The sequence below is a fragment of the Equus quagga genome, chromosome 1 (assembly GCF_021613505.1).
Source record: "Equus quagga isolate Etosha38 chromosome 1, UCLA_HA_Equagga_1.0, whole genome shotgun sequence".
Lineage (NCBI taxonomy): Eukaryota > Metazoa > Chordata > Mammalia > Perissodactyla > Equidae > Equus > Equus quagga.
Window position 1 is genome coordinate 75,052,527 of NC_060267.1, and position 17,029 is coordinate 75,069,555.

At 39.9% G+C, this 17,029-nt stretch overlaps 1 protein-coding gene across 2 annotated transcripts in view; it reads left to right on the forward strand.

The window, feature by feature from the left end:
- The first annotated feature begins 5 nt into the window (after window positions 1-5).
- The window catches only part of KIAA1958 (KIAA1958 ortholog), a 150,859-nt gene continuing 133,835 nt past the window's right edge, over window positions 6-17,029 (forward strand). For both annotated transcript variants that reach the window (XM_046663783.1, XM_046663766.1), the window contains exon 1: window positions 6-119. The gene's annotated coding sequence lies outside the window, so the exon portion shown is untranslated. The remainder of the gene's footprint in view (window positions 120-17,029) is intronic.

Here is a 17,029-nt window from a genome sequence, read left to right on the forward strand (position 1 = left end):
CGGGCGCTCTCCCTCCCCGCCTGCCCTCCGTCCCGCCCCGTCCAGCCCGGTCCGCCCGGCTCCCGCAGGCCCCCCCCCGCCGCCCGCGTTCCTATGGACAGACGCACAGACACCTGCAGGTGGGTGAGAGCCCGCGCGCGGGGCGGGCACGAGCGCGCCGACGCTGCGACCCGGCCGGGGAGCCCCTTTGTGTGGGGGGCGGCCGCGCCGGTGTCCGCGCTGCCTCCCCCTCGGCGGCCGAGCAGTGACCCGGCTGAACCCTCCTTTTGTCTCTTCGGGGGCGGGGAGGGGGGGCGGTGGAAAGGCCGAGAGTCCGGGCAGAGCCGGGCGGCCGGACATCGCCGGCGACGGGCTTGGGGGCGTGGGAGGCGGACACCCCCGGCGGCCGAGCGGGCTCCGGGAGCGAGCGCCGGCGGCCGCGGGCGGCTCTGGTCCGCCTCCCCGGGGCCGGCCGGCCGCCCAGCATCTCCGGTGGCCGCGGGCGCGCGGCGCGGGGCTGGCTCGCCCGCTCCTGCTCCTGCTCCTGCTCCTGCTCCGGGGTCTTTTGGAGGTGGGAAGGAGGGCGGGAAGGAGAAAGAAAAGATCGGGGCGCTTAGTTTCCAAGTCTTGAGATGCTTGTGGAGAGGGAGGGAGAGAGGTGGGTCGGGGCTTCGCCGGTCGCGTTCCCTCGCGGGGAAGGCACGCTGAAGTGCGTTTGGGGCGGGTGTGAGGGAACGTGCATCGCTTCGGTCCCTTATTTATTGTTTCTAACGGAGGAGGGCTTTCTCCGAAAGGCTCTTCTGCACCCCCCTCCCCGCCCCCATCTGAGGCTGCGCACAGTGATGCGTGTTTGTTATCAAATACATCGAGAAATGTATTTCCCTGGGTAGAAGGAGGTGGGCTGACCACAATCAAATCAAAATCAAGAATCTTTTTGGCTTCCTGGTGGCTGTTTTTTCTTCCTTTTTTAAGATTAGATGGAGACTTAAAGGCAAGAAATAAAAGGTGAACGTGGCTGTGATTTTTACAGTTTTATCTCTATGTCTATTTTAAAGTTTTGGGGTAAAGTTTTGTTATTTTCCAGACTCCTTAGGATTAGCATAATAGAATGTACCTGTTAAACAGTTAACAAGCGAGTCAGGTAGTGACAGCTTCCACGGTGGAGTGAAATTGGAGTGCAGTAAACGGTTATCTAGCTTGCCGTTCAGGCTAAAACCTTTATTTTTGCTGTTTTAAGATATGAGATCTTTAACAGCGTGTTGGGAGAACATGAATGTTAGAACTGATTTTTTCCCCCCTGTGATTGTCCTTTCCCTATCTCATTCTATGTATTTATGTATTCTCTGTATATAACCCAACGATTGTGTTGTGTATGGTGGATATAGTGTTGTGAAAAGTACCGTGGATGCTATTTCTGATTTATGTTATCTGGCTGAGTTTCTTATGAACTATGTATTTGTAGATATTCAAATAATAAATGAAGTTGAATAAACACCCAGAAAATTAATTTTACAGATTTAGAATTTTAATGCAGGTACAGATTTATACCTTTGTATTAATCTTAATCTGCTTTTCACTTCTGGAAACTTTATTTTTTATTTTGTGCCTGTTGTTTGAGAATCCATATTGACAAACTTAAAACTGACAGTTACCAGGGAGATTACAAAAAAGAAAAACAGTTTGAGAAGCACTCAGTTATATGTACAGCTATATGTAGAAAATGGAAGTTTTCTTAAAAAATAAAACATTATTTAAACTTGAAGGAAAAACACAGTAGAAAAATATTTACTTAAACTTTCCAAAAGTAAGATGTAGAAATTGATCAGAAAACAATATACAATTTAATACCGTTTAATTAGGCAAACTGATGTTTGTCATTATAAAGGGAAGACAGTTTAGTATGCTTAAAATAGTGGTCTTTTTCAAGGAGAAAAATTTATCCTAGATTCTTGCCCTAGTTACATTAACAGATTATTATTATTTCAGGCCTAATTTTGTAAATGCCTAGAGTGTACATTTTTGCACGCTTTACTTAAAACCTAGAAGAGGTTTCGTCTAACAGTGATCTTACCAACCCCTTTGAGTTGATCAAATTTTATTAGTTCCTGCTTTGACTTCCGGTCTAGATTAGATAAATGAATTTAAACTCTGCACAAAGGCACGGAGCTCGGTGCCAGGCGCTGGCTGGTAGGCCCTTGAGCAAGGTTCCTCTTCCTTTTCTAATAAAGATGGCCCAAAGAGAATGGTTACTGAAATTTGTTCAGGCTTTATCAGGAATGGTGGAATGGAGTTAAAACCCACTCCCAGAGTTTCAGCTCTTAGATACACACTCCTCATCAGTTCTTAGAAGAACTTTTTTAAAAGATAAGCTAACAAATTGAATTTCTTGCTTATGTATTTATATACAAGATTGTCAGTCGTAGCGATAAGGTTTAACAAAGAATCACTGTGTAAGCTAAACACTCAGAGAGAGTGGCCTGTGTTGAGAATTGCTTGGCATAGTTGTAGTTGTGTCTAACAGTTTTCTGGAATTGGCAGTGTAGTGTCTTTATGTGGGCTGGCTGAAAGATAACGCCTAGTTTTTTGTTTTGTATTTGTTTTTGGACTGTGATATGTAGATAGTAATTTTTTGGTTTCTGTATAATTGACAATAATATATTAGTGTAATCAGAAGCAGTCTAGAGAACCTTACGTATTTTCAACTAATTTGCCTTCTGGTATGTTGGTATTTAGGAAGGCGTATAAGTTATTTTTCACTTTCGTCGTTGAAATTTCTGTTGCTTTCGATATGACAAGTGCTACTTCCAGAAATTCTGATTTGTGTAAAGTTGGATTTTACATATAGTTGAGCAGTATAAACTGGCATTTATCAGTTTCTTTTTTTTTAAACCACACTAAGCTGTCCACAGTTAAATTTGATAGGCTTTTAAAAATCAGACTTTTCTAGCCTCTTCATGTTTGTTAGTTAATGTGGTACTCTTCAAGGAAACTCGAAATGGCCACTTTATGTTACCTGGAACTCACAAATGACTAGTATTATCATTAGCAGTAACCAAATGGAAAACTGAAAAGTAACAATTTTATTCTTTATAATAGATCTATGACTTTTAAGTCCTTCTTTTTCATGCAGTTTTTTGTAGCCTGGTGGGGAAGCAGGTCTGGCTCTGAGAGGTGTGGACAGTGACCTCACATTCCAGCCTTTCTGGTCCTGCATTGTTTAAGATCAGCACAAACCCATCCTGCTTGCCGAAAATGCAGAGTTCCTTCTTGGATTAATATTCTGCTACCAGATGTATGAGGCTGGCTCTAAAGAAGCTTTTTCTCCTAAATACTGTCAAAAATAGAGAAGCTGAAGATTGGAGAGAAGCCATTTATTTTGAACAGTTTATTTTCTGACAGTTTGTGTTTGTAAAGAAACCTGCTCATAATATTTACTTAAAAAGATCTACATAGTTGCCTGAAGAAGCACCACAGGTTTCTTTTTTTCCTTTAAAAAAGTTTCCGTAGAGCTTAACTCTTACATGGTACTTCTTGACTTTGCTTCTGATTAATTGATTTATAGACTTTATTTACCAGCATGAGTGGAGAATTCTTTTGCTATACTGAAATTGCACTCTGCCTGTGCTCTGGTCTGTTTCCTAGGTAACAAATGTACTGCATAGATTCCATAATGAGGACTGTGGTTGGCTAGTTACAGTGTAAATTCTGTTGTTTGGTAAAGCTTAGTCTCAAATTCAAATAAAGGTCAAGAAACCAAAAGTACTGAAAATGCAAAGTTTTGAATTTTATTTTGTATCCAGTGTCAACAAAGTTTAATATGCTTTTCTGGACAAAGACAAAAAGTATGCAGCAGTATTCAAGTTTGTTTTGCAAAGTCTTACACTGAAACAGTTGGAGAGCTTTTTGATATTTCATACTGGTCATACCAATGGCTCTAGTGACAAAGATGTATTTCAGAAACGCCTTATCACACTTATAGAGAAAGCAAAGGGATGTGGTCTATAATATCAGTGATTGGTCTTTTTGTGCTGAATGAAAAGTAACATGATGCGTCTCAAAGGATAAATCGTGCAACTTTGTGTGAAATATAACTTTAAAAAACTTTAAGAAGACGTTAAAACATTTGCGAAACGTTTAAAAACATTAAACATCTTGCCATAAAATGATGCATTTTGCTCGTTTTTTCCCCTCTGATCTGCCTGAACTTTGTGGACCTAGCGCCAGGGAGCAGGTTTCTCTGAGGTAGCTGCAAGTTGAAGAATAGCTTTCCTCTCCACCTTACTCTCTTCTTGAAATCTATGGCCTCTGTAGCTCTCGATGCAGAGCAGTGAGTAATATGTGTGCAGTTGCTGCTAATTATTATCCGTTTGTAAAAAAAAATTAAAAAACTTGCAAAGAACCAGAATTCCATTAATACCTATTGCAAATATCTTTTCTTTTCACGCCTGAAAATGTCTTTTTGTTTGTTAATCATCAAGGAATCTGTTAGCTGAAGTACTGGGAAAAAAAAAATCTTTTGAATTCTAGAGAATTATCCAAAGTTGCCATCATTACTTTCTCTTCCTTGGCTGGATTGTTTTTGGGTTATTTATTTATTTTTCAGTTAATTTTAATTTCAGGAAGTGGACTTATCTTGGTGGCTTCTCTCTTTGGTTTTCCTCAAAACTGACACTACTTTAACCTTTTCTGTCCTTTTCTCCCCCCCTCCCCCAGGAAGATTAGCCCTGAGCTAACTACCGCCAATCCTCCTCTTTTTGCTGAGGAAGCCTGGCCCTGAGCTAACATCCATGCCCATCTTCCTCTACTTTATATGTGGGACACCTACCACAGCATGGCTTGCCAAGCGGTGCCATGTCCGCACCCGGGACCCGAACCGGTGAACCCCGGGCCGCCGAGAGGCAGAACGTGTGCACTTAACTGCTGCACCACCGGGCCGGCCCCTCTTTTCTTTTCTAATTGCATATACTGTGTCCCTTAAGTTTTCCTTTTTTAAAAGTATTTTTTCATTTCAAGCCTAGTCCTGTTCTTTGTTTATTTGGCTTGCCCAGAGGTGAGTTCCTTCTTCATGTTATTGTTCATTAACTTTTCTTGTTTCTGGAAATGGAACTTTTTTTTTTTCCCACTGAGGAGGATTTGCCCTGAGCTAACATCTTTTGCCAGTCTTTGTCTTTTTTCGCTTGAGGAAGATTAGCCCTGAGCTATCGTCTGTGCCAGGCTTCCTCTATTTTGTATGTGGTCTCTGCCACAGTATGGCTGAGGAGTGGTGTAGGTCTGCACCCAGGATCTGAACCCGTGAACCCAGGCCACCAAACCATAGTGCGCTGGACTCAACCACTATGCCATGGGGCCGGCCCCCTAAGTTTTCTTTTGTAAATATTTTCCCTTATAAATATTTACTATTTAAAAAATTTTATCATTACATTATTTAAGGCATAATTACCACATAGCTAAAGTTCTACTTTTTTTTGTTAGGAGACTTCCTACTTCTGGAACAGAGTTAACAATTGTGGGGGGGTCAGAATTTGCAACCCCAAAATCTGTCTCTTTGGCTGGATTATTTTTAAGGACAAAAGACTCTGACTCTTTGAAAGAATCTTTGACCTTCCCCCTAACTGCCTAAAAGAATTTTAGAAGAGCCTGTCCCAGGAAAGAGCTATCACCGTATATAATTCTAGGTGTGATAGACATCTAGCAAGGGCTGTTTTATCAAAAGATTTCTTTCTGGTCCCATGGTCTATAGATGGCCCAGCAAACATTTGTTTAGCGAACTTTGCTTTCTGTCTCCATGTGAGTTGCCTTCCTCTCCTTTGAGGTCCCAAAGCACTACCCCCGCATCCTCCTTTGTCTTTAGCTGAAGATGGTGTTTAAGGTGCTGGCTTCAGCGATTTTGGCGAGTTACTGAGTTTTCCTGAGTTTCTCCCATGTATACAGGTTATTAAACTTTGTTTTATTTTCTCCTGTTATTCTGTCTCATGTCAGTTTAATTCTTAGGCCAGCCAGAAGGAGCTAGAGGCAGGAGGAGTTGTCTTCCTCCCCTACACGGTATTTGTGAACTCTCTTACCCAGCTAGGATAATTCCTCACCCCAGGCTGTATTAGTTTGCAAGGGCTGCCATAACCAAGACGCCAGACTATGTGGCTTAAACAACAAAAACTCATTTTCTCACAGTCCTGGAGGCTAGAAGTCCCAGATCAAGATGTTGGCAGGGTTGGGTTCTTCTAAGGCCTCTCTCTTTGGCTCGTAGATGGCTGTGTTCTTTAAGTGTCTTGCCATGGTCTGTCCTGTTTGCCTGTCTGTCTCGTAATCTCTTCTTACAGACATCAGTCCAGATCCTTAGGACTCGCCCAAGTAACCTCATTTTACTAATTACCTCTTTAAAGGCCCTGTCTCCAAACAGAGTCACATTCTGAAGTGCTGAGTCTTAGGACTTCAGTGTGTGAATTTGGGGGAACACAGTTCAGCCCATGACTCAGCCTGTTCCTCCACCTTGTCTTTCATGCACACGTACATCCTTCATTCCATATGTGTAATTTTACAGTGGTTTCATCTTTTACGTCTTTTTCACTCTCTTGGCAGTTTGTCACTTGAGTGCAAGGCCCAGTGCACAGCAATGTGATCAACTCTGTATGCCATTAAAAATAAGTAGGTAGTTGCCTTATTTTGTTTTTATTTACTCGTCATATTTATTATTTTAAAATGCTTTATTTTGAATAGTTTAAAGTAGAAAATTCTTAATAACTGGTTTGGAATACAGGAGCGTATCAGTGTGGCCAAATTCAGTGGAAGTACTGATGCTGTGATTTTCCTGTGAATTCTGAGGACATGTTTCTTTGGTGCTGTTTTTCAGTTATTGGTCTTGCTGCTTGCATGGTAAGTTATTCACCATCCTGGTCATCCCCCATGTCCCGTGGGGGATGACCCCTGAATCTAGTGTCCAGTTAGGCCCTCTTTCCTGAAATCCAGATGTATACAGCTACTAACTGGACACAGTGACTTGATATTCCACAAGCATTTCACATTCAGCATGCCTAAAACTTGACTTATCTTTCTCTTCAGATTTGCGTCCTTTCTGGTATTCCCTGGCTCAGTGGATGGGGCCACCTTCCGTCCATTTTCTCAGTCCAAAAATTTAGGAGTTATCTGTGACTCCTCCCTTATTCTCAGTCCCATCTTCTGTAAATAAAGCCCCCAGACCAGTCAGTTCCTGCCCCCTAAGATTTCTCAGTTCTGTCGGTTTGCCCCATACAAATCACATAGTACTCTATCACCTTTGCCCATCATTGGTTTCGGTTCTACAGTTAAATATAGTCGGGGTGCAGCTCAAGTCCTTAGGCTAAGGCTTCTGTGATCATCACTTGATAATGTGAAGCTCATTGCATCCTCATAAATGGTTTATGTGGATAACATCTCCTGTCTTTCATATTTAAAACTGTTGATCTGTGGCTTTTATACTTGAAGGTCAGTTTGTCTGAATATAAGTACTTGCCTCACGTTTTCTTTCCTCAAGTATCTTAAATATGTTACTCTCTTGTAGGATTTGGCCAGCCTTTTCTGTAAAGGCCAGATAGTGGTTATTTTAGGCTTTGTAGGCCGTAGGTCATTGTCACAATTATTTAACTGTGCCGCTGAAGTGCAAAAGCAGCCGTAGAAAGCATGTACAGGAACAAACATGACAGTGTTTAAATAAAATTTTATTTACAGAACCAGACAGTGGGCTGGATTTGGTCCGCAAGCCATGCTTTGCGAAGTCCTACCCTATTGTATTCTGGTAAAAAGTGGTGTTGTCAGAGTCTAATACCAATACGATTTGTTCTCTTTTTTAAAAAGTGACTTTTTTGCCTAGATGCCCAAAGGACTTTTTTCTTCATCTTTAAAGGCCGATAACTTTACTAGAATATGTCTTAAATGTTGGCTGTTTTCTGTTAATTTTTCCATATAAACAATGTGTTTTATTATGTTGGCTAAAATATTTTTTCGTAAATATTTTTATCAATTATAGATTTTCTTGTTTATTCTCTCTCATGGTTTTCATTTTCTTCTTTGGGGCCTCCTGCTACATGTATGTTGGCTCTTTGCTTGCCTTTTCTATCTATGCCTTTCTTCAAATTCTTTTTATCTTATTTTTTATATTTGCTTTATTTTTGTGTTTTTTCCTTTTTATCCTGTTTAACGCGCTTTCCGTGGTATCTAAGTCTCGTGTTCCTTCTAGTTTTGTCTTTCTTTCGGAGCTGGTTTTCTTTCCTATTCTGTGCTGAACTCTATCATTTCTCTGTGTACATGTTCTTGTTATTTGGCCATTCTCCTTTTTTTAGCTTTTCTTTTTCTGATGTATACTTTTTTTCATAGCTTCTATCATTTTCTTAAATTATTATTATTTTTTAAGATGACACCTGAGCTAACAACTGTTGCCAATCATCATCTTCTTTTTTTTTTTTTTTTCTGCTTTTTCTCCCCAAAGCTCCCCAGTACATAGTTGTATATTCTAGTCGTGGGTCCTTCTAGTTGTGGCATGTGGGATGCTGCCTCAGCATGGCCTGACGAGCGGTGCCATGTCCACGCCCAGGATCCAAATCAGCGAAACCCTGGGCCACCGAAGCGGAGCGAGCGAACTTAACCACTCGGCCATGGGGCCGGCCCCTTAAGTTATTTTAATTCGTATTAAAATATTGTGTTACAATTCTCATCTGCTTTATGGCCATAGTTTTGTGATGTGTCTTTGTTGGTTACTCGTACATTATTTGGTTCTTTTTTCATTTTTTTCTCACAATACCTTTCGTAGGATTAGATTACATTCTTTTTGCTTGGTCATGTTTAAATTAGGTGGATTTACCTGTACTTTAGAAGGTTTCTGTGATGGGGGTGGGAGTGGGCCAGGGTAGTTTTCTTAGTTTCATGGTTTGAAATTTTCTCCTTTGTTGCTTATGTGAAGTATTTAAAAATATGGCCACTCAATTAAAATCAAACTGAGATACCATTGCACACCCACTAGAATGGCTAAATGAAAAAGATGAAAAAATTCTTAGTGTTGGTGAGAACGTAGAATAACTGGAATTCTCTTGCACTCCTGTTGGATGAGTGCAGAATTGGTACAGAAATGTAAATGAATGCAGGCAATTTGGAAAGCTGTTTGGCAATATTTACTACAGCTATACATATGCATCGTCTATGACTCAGTACTTCCACTTGAAGATATGTACTTAACCAAGATAAATGTAGTAGAATGTTCATAGAACTACTTATAATAGCCCCAAACTGAAGTCTGCCCAAATGACCATCAGTATATTGTGTGGTAGAGTATTAGATTGATGGCCCCAAATAAACGACATCTCCTGCTATCTGTGCCCCTGTGTTTGTCCCTTTCCACAGATTTTGGCCACGTAACTTACTTTGGTCAGTGGGACAATAGCAAGTGTGATTCAACAGAGGCTTGATAAATGCTTACCCATTGAGGGGAATACTGCCTTGAGACCATAATATAAGGAAGTATTGGAGTAGGAGAGATCAGGTGGAGGGAAATTGAGGCACCCCAGCTGATTACCAGCACTTACTGTCAGGCATGTGAGTGAGGCCTTCTTTGCCCATCCAGCTCGCCTGACCCTCCAGCTAAAAGTAGCCACGTGAGCAAGTCCAAGTAAAGCCAGGAGAGAAACTGTCCAGATAACCCACAGAATTGTGAGAATAGTTGTTCCATCTGTGTTTTGGTTTCTTTGCACTGAAAGAATTGTAGATTCACTTGCAGTTGTAAGAAATAATAGAGAGATTCTTTGCATACTTTGCCCAGTTTCCCCTAATGATAACATTTTGCAAAACGATACTTATAATATCACAACCAAGATATTGACTATTATGGGCTGAATTCTACTCCTCCACAAATTCATATGTTCAAGTCCTAAAGCCCAGTACTTCAGAATGTGACTATATTTGGAGCAAGGGCCTTTAAAGAGGGGATTAAGTTAAAATGAGGGTGTTAGAGTGGCCCTAACCCAATCCGACTGGTGTCCTTGTGAGAAGAGGAACTTTGGGTACAAAGAGAGACACCACAGATGTTTGTACAGAGGAAAGACCATGTGAGGACACAGCGAGAGTGTGGCCATCTGGAAGCCAAGGAGAGAGGCTTCAGAAGAAACCACACCTGCTGACACCTCCATCTTGGATTTCTAGCCTGCGGAACTGTAAGAAAATGAATTTCTGTTACGTAAGCTACCCGGTCTACGGTATTTTGTTATGGTAGCTCTAGCAAGCGAACACATTGACATTGATACAATCTACTGCTCTTACTCAGATTTCCAGTTTTACTGGTACTCATTTGTCTTTGTGTATTAGGTTCAATACAGTTTTATCACCTTCGTATGTTCATGTTTCTGCCAGCCCCTCCATTCTCCTCCCACCCTGCCCCCCATCCCTAACCTTTAACAACCAGTACTAGATCTTCCATTTCTGAAATTTTGTCATTAAAAAAAAAATACTATATAGGGGCCAGCCCCATGGCGTAGTGGTTAAGTACAGTGTGCTCTGCTTTGGTGGCCCCGGGTTCAGAACCCGGCTGTGAAAACATATACCACTCATCAAGCCATGCTGTGGCCACGACCCACGTACAAAATGGCACAGATGTTAGCTCAGGGCTAATCTTCCTCAAGCAAAAAAAGAGGAAGATTGGGGGAACAGATGTTAGAGCGAATCTTTCTCACCAAAAAAAAAAAAAAATACTATATAGATGGAATCATATAGTATGTAACCTTTGAGACTTTTTTTTTTAAACTAAGCATGATTCCCTGGAGATTGATCTAGGCTGTTGCATGTATCAATAGTTTGTTCCTATTTATTCCTGAGTAGTAGTCCACGGGTGTACCTTGGTTTATTTAGCTATTTATTCATTGAAGGACATCTGGGCTGATTCTATTTTTTTGCTTTTACAAATAAAGCTCTTATGCACATAACTTTTAATTTCTCTGGGATACATACCCAGGACCGTAATTGCTGTATTTAGCCATTTTGATGTGTGTGTAGTGATACTGGTTTTAATTTGCATTTCCCTGATGGCTAATGTTGCACATCTTTTCATGTGCTTATTTGCTGTCTGTATATCCTCTTCTGTGGAATGTCTCTTTATGTCTTTTGCACATTTTCTAATTGAGGATGTGTGTGTGTGTGTGTGTGTATGTGTATATTTGTTTTGAGTTCTTTATGTATTCTAGATACTAGTCCTTTGTCAGATATGCGGTTTGCCAATGTTTTCTCCTAGTCTATAGCTTGTCTTTTAATCCTCTTCACGTGGGCTTTCACCGAGAAAGAAGATATTAATTTTGATTTTACCCATTTTTCCTTCTATGGGTCATGCTTTTAGTATGAAGTCTAAGAACTCTTTGCCTAGCTCTAGATCTCGGAGATCTTCTCCTGTGTTGTTTTCTACACGTTTTTTACTTTTGTGTTTTACAGTTAAGTCTGTGATCCATTTTGTGTTAATTTTTATTTAAGGTGTGAAGTTTAGGTTGAGGTTCATTTATTGCCTGTGAATGTCCAGTTACTCTAACACCACTTGTTGAAAAAGCTGTCCTTCCTCCGTTGAATTACTTTTGCACCTTTGTAAAAGAATCAGTTGAGCATGTGTCTGGGTCTGTTTCTTGGTCTGCTCCATCTGTTTTTATGAGTGGATTTGGGGAGAGTCCAAAACTAAGCCTTTGCTACTGTCCTGCTTGCTTAGAAGTCCTTGTTCACTCTTAAGTATGTTTTTTTGTTATTATCTTGGAAAACTGTTTACATCCTGTTGATCAAAGGGTGTATCTGTGCAGGTAAAAAAGGGTAAGATAGGCAGTGACTGATTATTAACAGCTTTTTGAGTTTATCTGCTTTATAATATAGTGTTAAGGCAATGTATATTTGTTGCAGAGTTAATTCTTTTCTAAATTACTCAGGTTGTTAACATTTTTATGCCAATTCTGGTTCAATAATGTACTTTGTTTACCTGGCATCTTGAGTCAATGGAAAATATATATTCTTATAAATAATATTCTGCCTATGAGTATATTTGGTATATGAATATTTTCTTGATATGTAATATATTCTTAAATTGTTTTTTGGCTAACTGGCTGGCTTTTTTCTCTGACAGACAAAAAGTCTTATCACAAGTATATTTCTTGTATACTTAGCATTTCTCTAATGGTGTGTTTATACAATGATAAGGTATAAAATCTGCACTTTCCATTAATAAAATAATTGCCTCAAAAGATTAGGGTTTTTCTTTTTAAAATTTATTTTTGGAATCAAAAGTTACCCTATAGATTTGCCGTAGTACCTTTTTAGTTGATGCCTTCCTGTAAATCATCGAAATAGATATTTGTCTTTTTTTTTTTTTTTTTGGAGGAAGATTAGCCCTGAGCTAACTGCTGCCAATCCTCCTCTTTTTGCTGAGGAAGACTGGCCCTGAGCTAACATCTGTGCCATCTTCCTCTACTTTATATGTGGGACGCCTACCACAGCATGGTGTGCCAAGTTGTACCAAGTCCGCACCCGGGATCTGAACTGGTCAACCCCAGGCCACCTAAGTGGAACGTGCGAACTTAACTGCTGCGCCACCGGGCCCGCCCCGATATTTGTCTTTCTAAGAGCATACTGTTGGCCTGAGAAATAAGGATATCCTTGCACATTATGTAATAAGAAACAGTATTTTTGTTAAAAATGAAAGAATGTAGTTCTATATAATGTTTTCTGAGAAAGGAACACGGATGAAAATGTCAATCAGTTTGGCTATGTGAAAACTTAAGCTTTGTTTTTAAAAAACAAAATAATAAAATTAAAAAGGGAAGCAACAGTCTGGAGAAAATATTTGCAGCAATGTGGTAGACAAAGAGTTGAGGTCTAGTGGCCAACCTGGTGGCATAGTGGTTAAGTTTATGCGCTCCACTTTGACAGCCTGGGGTTTGCAGGTTCGGATCCAGGGTGGGGACCTACACACCGCTCATCAAGCCATGCTGTGGCAGTGTCTCATGTACAAAAAATAGAGGAAGACTGGCACAGGTGTTAGCTCAGAGACAATCTTTTTAAAGCAAAAAGAGGAGAATTGGCAGCAGATATTAGCTCAGGGTCAATCTTCCTCAAAAAAAAAGAAAAAAAGAATTGAGGTCTTCATGGCCTTGTATTGTTTTATTTTTTCAGTTTCAAAAAAATAATAAAACTCCAGTGAAAACAGACAAAATGAAAATCAAAAGAAATGTTCAGCCTCACTGATAATTAAACATAAAATAATATGGCAATCCAGATGCTTTTAAAAAATCTATCAAATTAGCAAAAATATAGAATGAGGTATGCCCATTGCTAGTGAAGAGAAATGAGGGGAGGAAGTTATTCTCATATTTATTGCTGATGGGTATATGCCATTATTCTTTTTTTTTCTTTTAAAACTTTGAAGTTGTAGGGGAGGAAAAACTTCCTTCTACCCTGCTTGATTCTGTGGCTGGGCCTAAAAGTTAAACTGACGTAAGACAGATTAACAGGAGCAAAGCATACAAATTTTACTTAACATTTTTATATGTACACAGGAGTCTTCGTAAAAAAAAGAAGACCCAAAAAGAAGCAGTTAGGACCAAGAGCTTAAATATATTTTAAACAAAAGAAATGTGTAGGGAATTGACAAGACAAAGGAGTTTTAGCTAGGGACCATAAATTGTGAGACAGTGACTAGGAAATATATGGGCGAAACTAATGAAAGATAAGGGTTATTTTAGTAGGTTTGTTTGTGCAGATCCATTTTGGCATTGACTCCCAGTCGCCAGTGATGAAAATTTTCTTCTCTTCCTGGTATAAGGAGGGTACCTTTCTTGTGGGATTTTTCTTTCTTTGTTTTTGTTGAGGAAGATTGGCCCTGGGCTAACATCTGTTGCCAGTCTTCCTCTTTTTGCTTGAGGAAGATTGTTGCTGAGCTAGCATCTGTGCCAGTCTTCCTCTATTTTGTGTGTGGGACACCGCCAAAGCTTGGCTTGATGAGCAGTGTAGGTCTGTGCCCGGTATCTGAACCCATGAACCCTGGGCCACTGAAACAGACCACGTGAACTTAACCCCTAGCCACTGGGCCAGTCTCTCTCATGGGAAATTTTATGACCTGCTTTTAGGTAAAAATAGGGAGATCAGAGAGCCCTTCCTCTGTTTGCTGGTATATAAATATATTGCTGGTATATGAATGTGTCAAAGAGGCATATTTTAGGGTGATATGTTCTGAACTCCTTCAAAGTATAATATACGTACAAAAAATGAATGTATTGTGTGTACAGTTGGTGCATTTTTACAAATTGCATCCATGCGGCCAGCACTCAGATCAATAAGCAGGATATTATCACACCCTAGATGAACCCTGGTGCTCCTTCCGGTATCTAACACAGCCTTTCTGAAGGAAAACAAGTATCCTGACTAATCTGCTCAGTCATAGGGTGTGCATGTTCAGCTTTAGTAGATACTGCCAGTTTTCCAAGGTAGTTGTATCAGTTTGTACTCCCACCAGCAGTGTGTCACTGTTCCTGTTGCTCCACTTCCTCATGATGATCATTTTGAAAGCAGTGTGACAATGTATCAAGAGCCATAAACATATTCATACCTGTTTATCCAGTAATTCTCCTAATTGCAAAGATAGGAACAGATTCATGCACACAAACATGCAGTGAAGCCGAGATCAGGCCCCACAGGCTACATGTGGCCTGCTGCAAGCCAGATACAGCTGCACCCGTTCCTTGTCTGAGGCTGCCTTTGTGCTACAATGGCAGACGTTAGCTGTTGTTACAGAGACCTTGCAAAGCAGAAAATATTTGCTATCAAACCATCTCCAAAAAAAGCTTGCTGACCCTTACATTAGAGCATTATATGGAATAATGAAAGATTGGCGATAACCAATGTATCCATCAGTAGGGGAATTATTAGATAAATCCTGGTGTAAGCACTTGATGGAATAGGATATAGCCATTTAAAATGAAGTTATGGAGATCATTCATCCAGCAAATATTTATTGGGCATTTATTATGGATTAGGTACTTTTCTAGGTGCTGAGAAATCAGTAAAGACAAAAATTCATACCCTCATAGAACTTTAATTTTGGTAGAGGAGATAGAGAATAAATAAGATAAATACATAAAATAATATGTAAGGGATAAGTGCGAAGATGAAAAAACAAAGCAGGGAAGGGAGACATGAAATATTTCAGGGTGAGGCCTTGTTATTTTAGGTTGCAAAGAAGGCCTCACTGAGAAAATGACTTTTGAGTAAGGACTTAAAATAAGTGAAAGGGCTTGACATGTGATAGTTGAAGGAAGAGCATTTGAGCCAGAGGGAACAGAAAGTACAAAAGGCTGGAGCTGGAAATGTACCTGATGTGTTGTAGGAACTCTGGTAAGGTGAGGAGCTGCAGTGGAGTGAAGGAGAGAGGAGAGTGGTAATGGATGAGGATGGACAGGCAGGGGGGGTGAGGAGTGGCAGCATGAAAAATCCCGATTATAAATTGTTCAAGTGAAAAAAAGAGGGCTCTTTCTCTTCCATTTTCCCTCCCTCCCTCTCTGCTCAATAATGACAATTATTTAAAGCAACGCATAAGGAAAGATTGGAAGAAAATACTCTGACATGCTAACGTTTTTAATGTACGGGGTTATGAATTACTTTTTGCCACACTTTCTATAATTTGGCTGTATTTTATAATAAAAAGCATATTGAAAAACTTGAAACATTTTGCATATCTGTGTCTCTGAATACCATAGAAATCAAGTCCTTGAGGTCCCCCCTCCAAGTTGATTGTAACCTGCTGAGCAGCAGTGTCTTAAATCATCTAAGGAGTTGCTGGGTTTTTAATTATTAATTTTTCAGTGTTTGAACCAGAAGGAACTGTGGAGGTGATTTGTTTTAACCTCCTTATTTTGTGGGTAAGGAAATGAGCTAGAGAAGCGAAGGAACTTGGGCTTCTAGTTCTTTTTCATGGTTGGTCCTCGGTTCCATCACCATTTAGTCTGAGGTTTTCCAGCACTTTAGTGATTTTTGTGGTGAATAATTTACCTAATCTCTAACTTAAAAAGAAAATTCTTGAAAATAGTAATATATAAATCTGTTTTGTCCCACTCTTCTCAGCACCAAAACCACTATAGCACATACGATACTTCTAATGCGGTCTTCTGGCTGGCCCCCCGGTTAGAGCATGGCCTTCGGAGTCAGACTGCCTGGGTTTAAATCTTGTTTCTGGTCCTTATTAGTACGTGACCGCTCTGTGCTTTAGTTTTGCATTTATAAAATGGATATATATTATATAACTCATAAGATTGTTGTGAAACTTAAATGAATTCATGTGAATAGAGTAGGCACATAGGACGCGTTATTTTTGAGGTTTAAATATCTAGAAGGGAAGGTATTTGAACACTAGCTATCAGAGAAAATTGAGTTCAACAAATACTTATATTGTTGAATGTCTATATATTACGCATGTCTCTCTACTTTAACTTCATAGTAATGTAGTAATTTAAGAACATCTTAAAGCTAATCATCTTAATTAGCACAGTGACTTCAAGTCGTGTGCTGTTTTAGCATCTGTACTATAAACCCTTTATAGGTGGTTATCCAGTTTTGGAGAAATACTGTTTATTTTTATTTCAATAGGAGAAACACTGTGACTTAACTGAACGGCCTGAGTGGGTCATGTGAGGAAATGTGGAAGAGGATGAGTGGTAAATGGCAAAGCATGGGGTCTGGCCAGTTCTAAGAAAGATTGCTTGTTTACTGGAGCATGCAAGAACTTTGCTTTGTGAGTATATAGGTCAGGGCAATAAAGAGCTCTCTTTAAACAGACACACAGTGGTGGAGGGGATCGAGTAGAGAGTGATGAGTGAGGATGTTACCCTGTCCTTTATGTGTCACCAAAATTCTAGTATTTGAGTGTCCCCTAAGCTCCAAGAGGGTGAAGACCACTGAACTCACATAGTGGATGTAATTAAGAATTAACAATTTTTTTTAGTTTTTCTAGCAAATGACAATTATTTTATGATAAAGCTTTTGGTAAAATTTGAAGTATGAACATGAATTTTTTTTTTTT